Source organism: Grammomys surdaster, unplaced genomic scaffold, assembly GCF_004785775.1.
Source record: "Grammomys surdaster isolate TR1022 unplaced genomic scaffold, NIH_TR_1.0 207, whole genome shotgun sequence".
NCBI lineage: Eukaryota > Metazoa > Chordata > Mammalia > Rodentia > Muridae > Grammomys > Grammomys surdaster.
This window is the reverse complement of record NW_021604652.1, coordinates 2,699,739-2,711,934: the sequence shown is the minus strand read 5'-3', so window position 1 is coordinate 2,711,934 and position 12,196 is coordinate 2,699,739. Positions and strand designations below refer to the sequence as shown.

At 40.7% G+C, this 12,196-nt stretch overlaps 1 protein-coding gene across 1 annotated transcript in view; it reads right to left on the bottom strand.

The window, feature by feature from the left end:
- Positions 1-12,196, bottom strand: part of LOC114624513 — a 111,568-nt gene that overhangs the window by 75,186 nt on the left and 24,186 nt on the right. The gene's annotated exons all lie outside the window — the stretch shown is intronic.

Below are 12,196 nucleotides of genomic sequence, written 5' to 3'. Positions count from 1 at the left end.
ATTGTTTGTTACCACTTGTAGCTCTAACATCACAGTCATGAAAAAAATATTCTGTTTTGTTATTATTTGATTTCAGTATAGTAACCTGTCATCTGTGTATTTTATGGGTGCAACTAAAAGAAATGGATTTCAGAAGAAAATCATAGACAAATTCATACTTTGTGTAATTTTTGTTGCATGGTCACAGGGGATTCACACATGTGCATGTGCACACACACACAAACACATGTAGCCTAGAATGACTCCCATATGAATCACCATCATCTTTGTACATTGTATGTACAAAGCAATCATTTCATGCTGTAGACTGTTCAAAAATTGTGATTTGTGGTCTTGAAAACTGTGTGTAGTTAGATGGCCTGCCATTGAGTGTTTATCTAATAAATATATATCCAGATGAAACTTATAAAAACTGTTGATATGGATATTGAGAAATTGCAACTTTTAGATACTGTTGGTGGTAATGTAAAATGGTACACTACTATGGAAAAAATTATAGAAGTTTCTTAAAAATTCAAACCCAATGAATCATCATTCTCACTAGTGTGGGGCAGTGAGCTATGAGAGACAACCAGGCAACTGGTCAAATGAGCTTTGAACCCCAGATACCCACTGGGATGGAAGGTGGTCAGCTCTTCCTGGCCCTCTGGCTCTCTCAGCTTCAGCCCCCCACAGCCCCTCCCACAGAGAGACCTATGGCCATCGGCCACGTAGGAGTAGCACCCCCATATGCAGATGAGGCATCCCCAAGCTTTCAGATCAAGCCAATAGGGGTTACCTGCTGCAGAACCTTAACCCACCCCAAACTGTATATATGGGCCCAACTCAGAAGTAAAGTGCGTGTGAGATTCATCCCGTTGTCTGAGAGCTTCTGTCGCGGTCCCTCCCCTCTTCACCAGCCAGCTGGCACCTGGGCACTTCAAAGAGCTGGAACACTTTTCCCCTCTCTGCAGTGGAGAGGCAGTAGGCGGCAGAGGCAGCAGTGGACTCTCCCTGTCTGCACTCCATCCCTCCGGGACCACTCGCTGGCAGAGGCAGCAGCCGTTCGCACCGAGTCCTCAGCCAAGCCGTAGATCCTTGTGGGACTCCATCTGAAATTGGTCCTGCACACTAGTATATATGTAAATAGTATTTTTAAATGTTAATAACTCTATTAGGTATTAATATGACCCAGCCAGCCCCTGATAATCAAGGCAGAGTCTTATGGAGTTTAAAAATCATCTTTAGCACAATTATTGGGCAAATTACCCCTAATCTATCTTTCTATATGTGTGATGGCCATTTCTGGTTGTCAACTTGACTACATCTGAAATGAACCACAATCCAAAAATGGAGGGCACACTTGTGACCCAGATCTTGAGGCTAAGAGATACAAGTTTCTGACCTGGATCTTCACATAGAATGACACACAAATTTAACTGAGATTTTGAATCATAGTGGCCATGAAAACCTTAGGCCCAGGCAAGGTAATACATACCTTTAATCCTAGAAGACAGAGGCAAACAGGTCTCTGAGTTCAAGGCCAGCCTTGGACAGAGCAAATTCCAAATCCAGAAGTGGTGGTACACACCTTTAACCTAGGTCATACCTTATTCTGGAGGCCTACATAAGGACATTGGAAAAAGGAAGCTTCTCTATTCTCCTGCTTGTATGTATATTGTAGAAAAATTTAATTCCAATGCAGGGTTTCTATACCACCTTTGACCATTTAGTTCCCAGATAAAAGACAAACATAAACTTTATATTCATAATATGCCTTAATCAGCACAAGAGCTGGGCAGATAACTATCCCCTATGCTGTTATGTCTAGTTCCCAGCCATTATATAGTTTGCCATGTTTTATCTGGACTACTCTTAACTCCAATTACCCAATAAACATGGCTATTATTTTAAGATTCTTATCCCATGCAGCTTATTCTCTATTCACCTTCTTCTATTTCCTCTTCTCCTGGTTCTCCTATGAACTCAAGCCTGGAAACCCTAAATCCATCTGTCTCTTCTCAGCTATTGGCCGTCAGCATCTTTATTCACCAATCAGGGATAACTTGGGGGAAAAGGCCACGTAACATCACCTGGGTCTATGTCTGTTCAGTCTCTGCAACCAACCAATATTCCCCTTTTTTCTCTGATTAAAACAATTCTTTCTAGAGAAACAAACACTACTCCATTGCTGGTGGGATTGCAAACTGGTACAGCCACTCTGGAAATTAATCTGGAGGTTCCTCAGAAAATTGGAAACAGTTCTACCTGAAGACCCATCTATACTACTCCTGGGCATATACCCAAAAGATGCTCCAATATATAAAAAGGACACATGTTCCACTATGTTCATAGAGGCCTTATTTATAATAGCCAGAAGCTGGAAACAACCCAGATGTCCTTCAACAGAGGAATGGATACAGAAAATGTAGTATATTTACACAATGGAGTACTATTCACCTATTAAAAATGAGGACATCCTGAGTTTTGCAGGCAAATGAATGGAACTAGAAAACATTTTCCTGAGTCAGGTAACTCAGACCTAAAAGGACACGCATGGTATGTACTCACTAATAAGTGGATATTAGCCAGAAAAGTACAACATACCAAAGACACGATCCACAGAACTCAAGAATGTTAACAAGGTGAAAGGCCCAAGTGAGGGTGCTTCAATCCCACTTGGGAGGGAGAAGAAAGCAATCACAGGGGGCAGAGAGAGGGAGGGTCCTGGTTGGAAAAGTGGACAGAAAGGGGAAGAAGGGAACATGGTCAGGTATTGGAGTTTGGGGACAAGAGTGAAGCCCTGAGGGCCAGCAGAATGAATGGAAACAGGCAACTCTAGAAGGTGGGACATGGGGGGGACCCTCTAGAATGTGCTAGAAACCTGGGAGGTGAGAGACTCTCAGGACTCAAAGGAAGGGACCTTAGATGAAATGCCCTACAGTGGGGAGAGGGAACTTGTAGAGTCCACTTCTAGTAGAAAGACAGGGCATCAAGTAGAGGGATGGAGTTGTCATCCCACAGTCAAAACTATGATCCAGAATTGTTACTGTCTAAAAAAAACTGCAGGGACAAAAATGGAGAAGAGACTGAGTAAAAGTCCAGTGACAGGCCCAAATTGGGATCCAGCTCAAGGGGAGGCTCCAAGGTCTGACACTATTACTGATGCTATGGTGTGCTTACAGACAGGAACCTAATATGGCTGCCCTCTGAGAGAGAGGCCAAACAAGTCAGCTGACCGAGACAGATGCAGATACTTACACCCAACTAATAGACAGAAGCCAGAGACCCCTGTGGTTGAATTAGGGAAAAGCTAGAAGAAGCTGAGGAGGAGAGTGACCCCATATGAAGACTAGCAGTCTTAACTAACCTGGACCCCTGAGATCTCTCAGACACTGAGCCGCCAACCAGGCAGCATACACCAGCTGAAATGAGGCCCCAGACATATATACAACAGAGGACTTCATGGTCTGGGTTCACTCAGAGAAGATATACTTAACCCTAAAGAGACTTGAGACCACAGGGAGTGGGGAGGTGTGGCAGGATGGGGTGAGGGTGGGGGGGACATCCTCTCGGAGATGGGGCTGGGGGAAGAATGGGATTAGGAACTGTCTGAGGGTAGACTAGGAGAGGGGTAATGACTGGACTGTAAAAAAAAGATTAAAGATAATTAAAAATAATAATAAAATGAAATAATAAAATATATTACATGACAAAAAGCTCTTTCTCTTATAATAATAAACAACATACAATAGAAACAATTATGTAATAATTGTAGGAATTTTTAGGTATGAGTTACATTTTAAAAGTCCAGTCTGTTTGTATTTGGGAACTTAGATAAGGTATTTTACTATCTATCCTATCTTAATGAGTTTAGAGTTTTGTATCTAAATCATTCATTATCTTAACCACTATTACAATTCTAAAAACATCTGTTTAGACCTAGAACATCTTATTTATTTATTTATTTATTTATTTATTTATTTATATCCAAAATGTTGCCCCTAAATCCTAAACAACTTAAGTTTAATTGTGAGACTATAACTATCTAGTCTTCAACCAACCCCATCAGAAATTTAAGAGGAATAAATATTATTTGTGTTGGAGTTTAGGAATTGCTACTTAAACTAAATAAACACTGATCTCAGCTAACTAAGAATAGTTTATTGAATGTACATCATAATACTGGACATTCAGGACTGCAGAAAGGACCTGGGAACCTAATTGCAGTACTAGTCTGCTCTCAGAGTAGACTCATTTTGTTTAAGATTTTTTTATTGGTTATTTTATTTATTTACATTTCAAATGTTGTCCCCTTTCCTGGTTTCCCCTCTGAAAACCCCCCATCCTGTATCCCCTCTCCCACCTCTATGACAGTGCTCCTCAACCCATTCACCTACTCCCGACTCACCCCTCTAGCATCCCCCTACACTGGGGCATCACGCCTCCTTCCCATCCCATTAATGTCAGGTAAGGCCATCCTCTGATACATTTGAATCTGGAGCCATGGGTCCCTCAATGTGTACTCTTTGGTTGGTAGTTTAGTCCCTGGGAGCTCTGGGGGTCAGAGTAGACTTTTTACAGGAAAAAACAAGTTCAAAAGTTTAAAGGGGAAGGAGTTGGCTTCCTAGGCAAAGTATTATCAGCTAACCTTTAAACTGAATGGTCCTGATTAAGGTATGTTTAGGTATGGCCCCCAGAGACTCGAGTTTGCACAAGTCTATGGGGGCCAGGGAGTAGAATGTGATTGTTTGTACATGCTGGCCCCAGGGGTTGGCACTTTTAGAGGGTGTGACCCTGTTGGAGTAGGTGTAGTCTTGTTGGAGTAGGTGTGTCACTGTGGGCATGGGCTTTAATACCCTAGTCCTATCTGCCTGGAAGTCAGTCTTCCATTAGCCGCCTTCAGATGAAGATGTAGAACTGTCAGCTTCTTCTGCACCATGCCTGCCTGAATGCTGCCATGCTCCCACTTTGATGATAATAGATTGAAGCCCCAATTAAATCTTGTCCTTTATAAGGCTTGCTTTGGTCATGGTGTCTCTTCACAATAGTAAAACCCTAAGATACCATTGTAAACATGAAACTTATAAACACCTCCATTTTGATAAGTTAAAGCAATTTCAAACAATTAAAAAACAATTGTTATTATTTATTAAGAAAGGGTTTCTCTGTGTAACCTGAGCTGACCTGGATTTGTTTGTAGATTAGCCTTGCCTCTGACTCACAAGAAACATCATTGTACTTACCTTTGTCTTCTAAGCATTCATATCAAAAGCCTGGATTTACTCATTCATCCACGTATACTTCAAAACATTTAAATCAATTTCCACTTATTTCTCCCTTCTGTGGATAAACATACTTATATCCCCTTTCTCTTTATATAAATTAAATTAATATCCCTTTCTATTTTTAATTTTATTTAAATCTTCTTCTATTTACTGTATAAGCACATTCTCAAGCCATCATGTATGTGTCATGTGCTAGGCCAAGCAGTCCCAGTATTCCCCTGGAGCTCCCGTTGAAGTAAATCAATTGTTTAAGGTAGCACTGAAATCTTAATTGATGTTGTCCTCTAAAAATTTTTGATTGCAAGAGGCATGCAGCCTTGCTTTCTGCTCTGAGCAGCAGGACTTTGCCTACTTTGTTGTACAGCTGGGGCTTTTAGCATCTGTGAGGTTAAGCTGCATCTCCAAGGCAGCGTACAGCAGCATTTGGGAAGATCCCAGGCTTGAGTTCAAATTTGCCACTTGACATGTTGTTTGGTTTGTTGGAGGCACAGCCATATCTTAGCTTATGTTATGATCCTCAGAATCATGTATGCCAAATCAGCACACATGTTTGCCCTAATCCTGAACTCCATGCAGCTTGAGGAAAAACAGCACTTGCCCGGCACATCTGTTCTACTTCTTCAGGATTCCAGCTTCTGCAGGGCAGTGGTGGCACACACCTTTAATCCCAGCATTTGGGAGGCAGAAGCAGGAAGATTTCTGAGTTCAAGGCCAGCCTGGTCTACAGTGTGAGTTCCAGGACAGTCATGGCTACACAGAGAAACCTTGTCTTGAAAAACCAAAAAAAAAAAAAAAAAAAAAAAAACAGGATTCCAGCTTATATAGAAGGCCAACTGAAACATCTAACCTTATGAGACTGAGAAACTACTAGAGTTTTGGACTTCCCATTGTTGGGTGAGTTGGATTGCAGATCAATAAGTTCCCTTAATATATCTCTATATACATTACATAAGTTCTGTGACTCTAGAGAACTCTATACAATATGCTAGACTGTTAATTCCCCAACACTCCCCAAGTGTTTGCTGTTTGAGTCATCCTGGGGTAATTTCTGCTCTATTAGTCTTCCCTGGGGGGGGGGGGCATTTCAGTAGGCCACGTGCTCTTTGTCCATCACGTCTAATGGAGGCCTTCTGTCCTCTCCATCTTCTTTCTCCTCCTCCTCCTCCTCCTCCTCCTCCTCCTCCTCCTCCTCCTCTTTCTCCTTCCTCCTCTCTCTTCTTCATACTCTTTTTCTTCACAGTCCCTAGGTGTGACCCCAAGCCAGGTAACTGAAGCCCTGCTTACCTCTATTCTCCCAGATAATTGGCTATAGCCACATTTATTTAACCAGTTTGAGAATAGGACAAGCAAAATTTACATAACATTATTTGTTATATGTGAGGATCTGCTTGTTAGGGGCAACCAGATTTGGATGACAGTATTTAACATTTGAATACGTAACACCACCAGACTAACCCCCAAGATACACATATGCCCAAATGAATTGAAAGCAGAATTTTGAAGAGATCTGTGTGTACCCATGTTCTTTATAGCACCATTCACAATTCTGAGATTTTGGAAATAACCTAAAAAATGATAATGGAATAACAAAATGTAGTGTTAAACAGTCAATGAAATATAATTCAACTTCCAAAATGAAAGAAATCCTATTCTACCATGAAAAAATTTAAATATTTTATACAAAGTGAAACAAACTAGTCTCAAGAAAACTAACATGATATGATTTAACTCATGTGAAGTAATCAGACTCATAGAAACAGAAAATAGAATGGTCATTACTAGAGATTGGATGGGAGACAGGGGAGTTGCTGTCAGTGAGTGTAAAGTTTCAGTACTGCAAGATGAAAACTTGTGGAGATTTGTTAAGGAAAAATGTGAAGACCTATAAATAGCAATCAGTTATAATGTATTTTTGCCACAATTAAGAATTGTTAATGAGCATCTGGAGAGATGGCTCAGCAGTTAAGAATACTGGCTGCTTTTCCAGAGGACCTAGGTTCAATTCCCGGCAACCACATGGCAGCTCACAAGTGTCTGTAACTGCAGTTCCAGGGGATCTGACACCCTCTCACAGACATACATGCAGGCAAAATACCAATGCATGTAAAAAATGTTAATGAAAAACTTATAAAAGTAATACAGATGAATTTCATGTGTGAGAGGAGTTTCCCTAGTCAGCTTTTCATTGATTCTGAGAAAACTTATGTGGAGGAAAGATTTATTTTGGTTGATGGTTTTATAAGGTTCATTCTGAAGTCATCTGGTCCAATTGTTTTGGACCCATAGAGGCCACAGTAAAATCATGATGACATAATCATGAGGTAGAGGAAAGTAATTCACCATTTCCCAAATGAGGATCAAAGAGAAAGATCCAAAGGGATTGGGGTCCCAGTATCTCTTTCAACTGCATATGTCCAAGGCCTCATTTCCTTACACTGGGTCTGACCTCTGTAAAGTTCCAACACTTTCCATGGTACCACAAGCTGGATCAGAACCAAATGGACCTCTGAGACACATTTGAGATCCAAAACATAACAGAATCATACAGTAGGAGCTCCATGATGGCCACATAATAACATTTCTGAGCTACTGCTGAAAGTGATTTAGACAGTTTTACCATGTGCATCATGATTTCCTAAATGTAATATGATACATTTGTGTGTGGGGCCAAGTTACTTTGTCTTGATTGTGGTAATGTTATAGTAAGTAGTAAAATCCTGAAGTATAAATACCCTAGCTTTATTTTATCTCAGTGATATTTAATTGTTCAAAATTTTGCAATTCTCTATAAATTTTTGGATCAATTTTATATTTCTACAAAAAAGCTACGTTTTACAGCTGTTGTTAAATGTACTTTTGTCATATCTTCTTGATGAAATTATTTAAAAACTCCATATCTCAACTCCTTCAAGGGGACCAAGTAGGCTGACTGTAGACCATCAGCCCTCCTTCTGTCCCTCTAGACCCAGTCGGACAGTCTAAAACCCCGCTCTGCAGCAAAATAACTGATGCAGACTTTCCTGCCCTCCCCCATATGTATCTGCTGTATATTCCACAGATGCTCCCCTTCTAATCTCTCTCCTTTATCCCAGCCAACAACTACAGCAGGCATTCCATGCTCATCCAAAAGCCACTCCTGCCAGGGAAGCAGGTCGATTGACTGTAGATCTTCACCTCTCCTTCTGCTCCTCCAGATACAATCTCTTCAGTCTCATCCCCAGTTCTGAGGCAAACTATCTGCTGTGGTATCCCTTTTTTCTCAGACTCCAACCCGAATAGATCATAAAGATCTTCTCCTCTAAGATTCCCTCTCCCAAATCATGCTAGCCTCCAACACAAGCAGACTTTCCCTGGGAACAAACCAGCTTAGTAGGACAGGGAAATAGGTTCACAGAACATTTTCTACCGGAAACATATAACCAACACACTCTCCTAAAGTCCAGGGAGGAAGCAGAAACCAAGGAACAAAACAACTAACCAACAAAGACAAAATCATCACCTAGACCCATAATCATCCTAATTCCTGATGCCAGTGGGAAAACACTATCAAGAGCAAAAGTCCCCTACTCAATCAGATGCCAGACCACCTGCTATATAAAATCCAGGTAGGCCACCTGCCCATGGATATCTCCCACTCCCACTCTCAACATCCTTAGTCATCAGGGAAATGCAAATCAAAACAACCCTGAGATTCCACCTCACACCAGTCAGAGTAGCTAAGATCAAAAACTCAGGGGATAGCAGATGCTGGTGAGGATGTGGAGAAAGAGGAACACTCCTCCATTGCTGGTGGGATTGCAAGCTGGTACAACCACTCTGGAAAGCAGTCTGGTGGTTCCTCAGAAAACTGGACATAGTACTACCTGAGGACCCAGCTATACCACTCCTGGGCATATACTCAGAAGATGCTCCAACATATAACAAGGACATATGCTCCACTATGTTCATAGCAGCCTTATTTATAATAGCCAGAAGCTGGAAACAACCCAGATGCCCTTCAACAGAAGAATGGATACAGAAAATATGGTATATTTACACAATGGAATAGTACTCAGCTATTAAAAACAATGACTTCATGAAATTCTTAGGCAAATGGATGGATCTAGAAAATATCATCCTGAATGAGGTAACTCAAGTAACTCACAAAGGAACACACATGGTATGTACTCACTGATAAATGTATATTAGGCAAAGAGCGTGGAATACCCAGGATATAACTCACAAACCATTTGAAACTCAAGAGAAAGGAATACCAAAGTGTGGATGCTGCAGTCCTACTTAGAAGGGGGAAGAAAATAATCAAGGGAAGTAGAGAGTAGTAGGGACTTGGGAGGAAGAGAAGAGGAGGAAAAAGAGGGGCAGAATCAGGTATGGGAGGAGATGGAGGAGATGTAAAGAGGGTCAGGAAATTGAACACAGGTGTGTAGAAATGGGGGATGGGCAACTGGAGGTAGACAACAGAAAGTCCCAGATGCCAGGAAAGCAAGAGACTCCCAGGACCCCATGGGGATGACATTAGCTGAAATACCTCAAAAAGTGGACGGAGAATTTGTTGAGATCATATTCAGAGGTTAGGTATGGCCCCCATTTGAGTGATGGGGCTACCCACCCACCTCCAAAATTTTACCCCAGAATTGTTCCTGTTTAAAGGAAATACAGGGACAAAGAATGGAGCAGAGACTGAAGGAAAGGCCATCCAGAGACTGCCTCACCTGGGGATCCATCCCACATGCAGACACCAAACCTAGATACTATTGCAGATTCCAAGAAGTGCATGCTGACGGGAGCCTGGTATAGCTGTCTCCTGAGAGGCTCTGCCAGAGCCTGACATATACAGATGAGGATGCTCACAGCCAACCATTGGACTGAGCACATGGACCCCAATGGAGAAGTTAGGGGAAGGACTGAAGAAGCTGAAGAAGCCTAATCTTGTATCAATGGGAGGGGAGCCCCTTGATCCTGTGACAGCTTGATGCCCCACTGTAGGGAAATGCCAGGGAGGTGAGGCAGGAGTGGATGGGTAGGTGGGCGAGTACCCTCATAAAACCAGGATAAGTGGGGATGGGATAGGAGGTTTTTGGAAGGGAAATTCAGAAAGGGGATAACATTTGAAATGTAAAGAAATAAGACATCCAACTAAAAAGAAAAGGATTAGTGACAAGATTCTTGTTAGAAGGCAGTGGATGTGACTAAAATGGTAACATGAGTAAGCTTTATGGCAATAGAACTATTATATCTCATGACTGTGAAGATGTATTCATGAGTCTTCTGCATTGAAAATTATAAAATAAACATATATAAATGAGTACAAATAAAAAATAAAAATTAAAAATAAAATGGATGAGTTGTATCTATGTTAATATTCTGATTATGATATTAAGCTATAGTTTTTCAAAAAATTTATAACTTAGGAAAAATGTAGCACAGCTAACTTTTTTGTATGAATTTTTAAGATTTTTTTTAACGTATGTGAAGTGTTCTATCTGCATGTACACGTGCATGCTAGAAGAGGGCATCAGATTCCATTACAGGTGATTGTGAGCCACCATGTGGTTGCTGAAAATTGAACTCAGGACCTCTGTGAGCCACCATGTGGTTGCTGAAAATTGAACTCAGGACCTCTGGAAGAGCAGTCAGTGCTCTTAGCCGCTGAGCCATCTCTCCAGCCCCTGGTGGTGGTTTTAAACTATGTGACTCTTCAATTATCTTGGAATAATCTTCAACATATAATCTTTCAAAATATCAAATTGATCCTCTTAAAACTTACAAAGTCTGGAACAAAACAAGATCTAATTAACAAAAAAAGCTATTTGCTTTTCTATTTGTTTTTATTTTAATTTTTTGAAAAAAAAAAAAGATGTGTTTGTATAATTTTCCATAAGGACAAACAACATTGCAAATGAGGCCATAAGATGTTCCAAGGGACTAAAGGTAATTTGTCTCAATAAACGTGTGAGCTTCAATACAGACAAGCATTTCTACTATGTCTACCTCACCTTAGAGATACTTTAGGCTAAAATTAATCTGGATGTCTAGCTCTCTCAGATTCAGCTTTCAGTTGAGGTTTAATTTCAACTATAGGCTGTATCAGGGCCTTAAATGAAGACTGGCCTTATGATGGCACTGTACTGTACTAATTTGGGTATGGAGGTGTTTTAGCCTCAAGATCAATAGGTAAAGATTGATAGGTAAATTTAGGAGTCGAGGGCATATTTATGCTGTCCATTGGTAGGATCATGAATCTATTGACATCCATTACAGGATGATTCTGAGCTCTTACTGAATCAGTAACTGGTTGAGCTTGAGTTTGAGGATCCTTTTTTTTTTTTCAAAAGAAGGTATATTAAACATTTCATTGTGTAGTAGAGATTCCATGGGCGGATCTGTTTCGATAACAGCTGCATCTGAAACAAAGAGTCCCGAGGGTTTCTCTCCTTGAGATAAAGAGAAATTTGGTGGTAAGTTGGCCTTAGTTGTATATTGATTTTGAGATCCATTTGGTAGGGCTCTCAAAAGATTCTTGTATTTATCTAAATCAGTAGCATTTTCCGTCCAAGAAGCAAAAGTCATAGTATTCTCATGGAAATTTTCAGGCTCGACTCTATCATCTTTTGATGAACTTGATTGTTTAAATATATCTGCCAGGATTTTATTAAAGGACTCATCAGTATTATATGCTGCAAAACCGCAGGGATTAGCACCATCAGTCTTAGGAGACATATATGATATAGTTGTGTCAGAAACAAGCTGAGATAATGGAGATTTACTTAAATTATCTGTATTATATGGAGCAGGATTCTGAGGATACTGAATTAAATTCTGTTGAGAATTTTCTCGGAATCCAGCAACAGGCAATAACTTGACAGGTTGTGGGGTCTGGCTTTTACCAAGGAACAATCTATGACTATCAGCCAAATAATTCACATCAC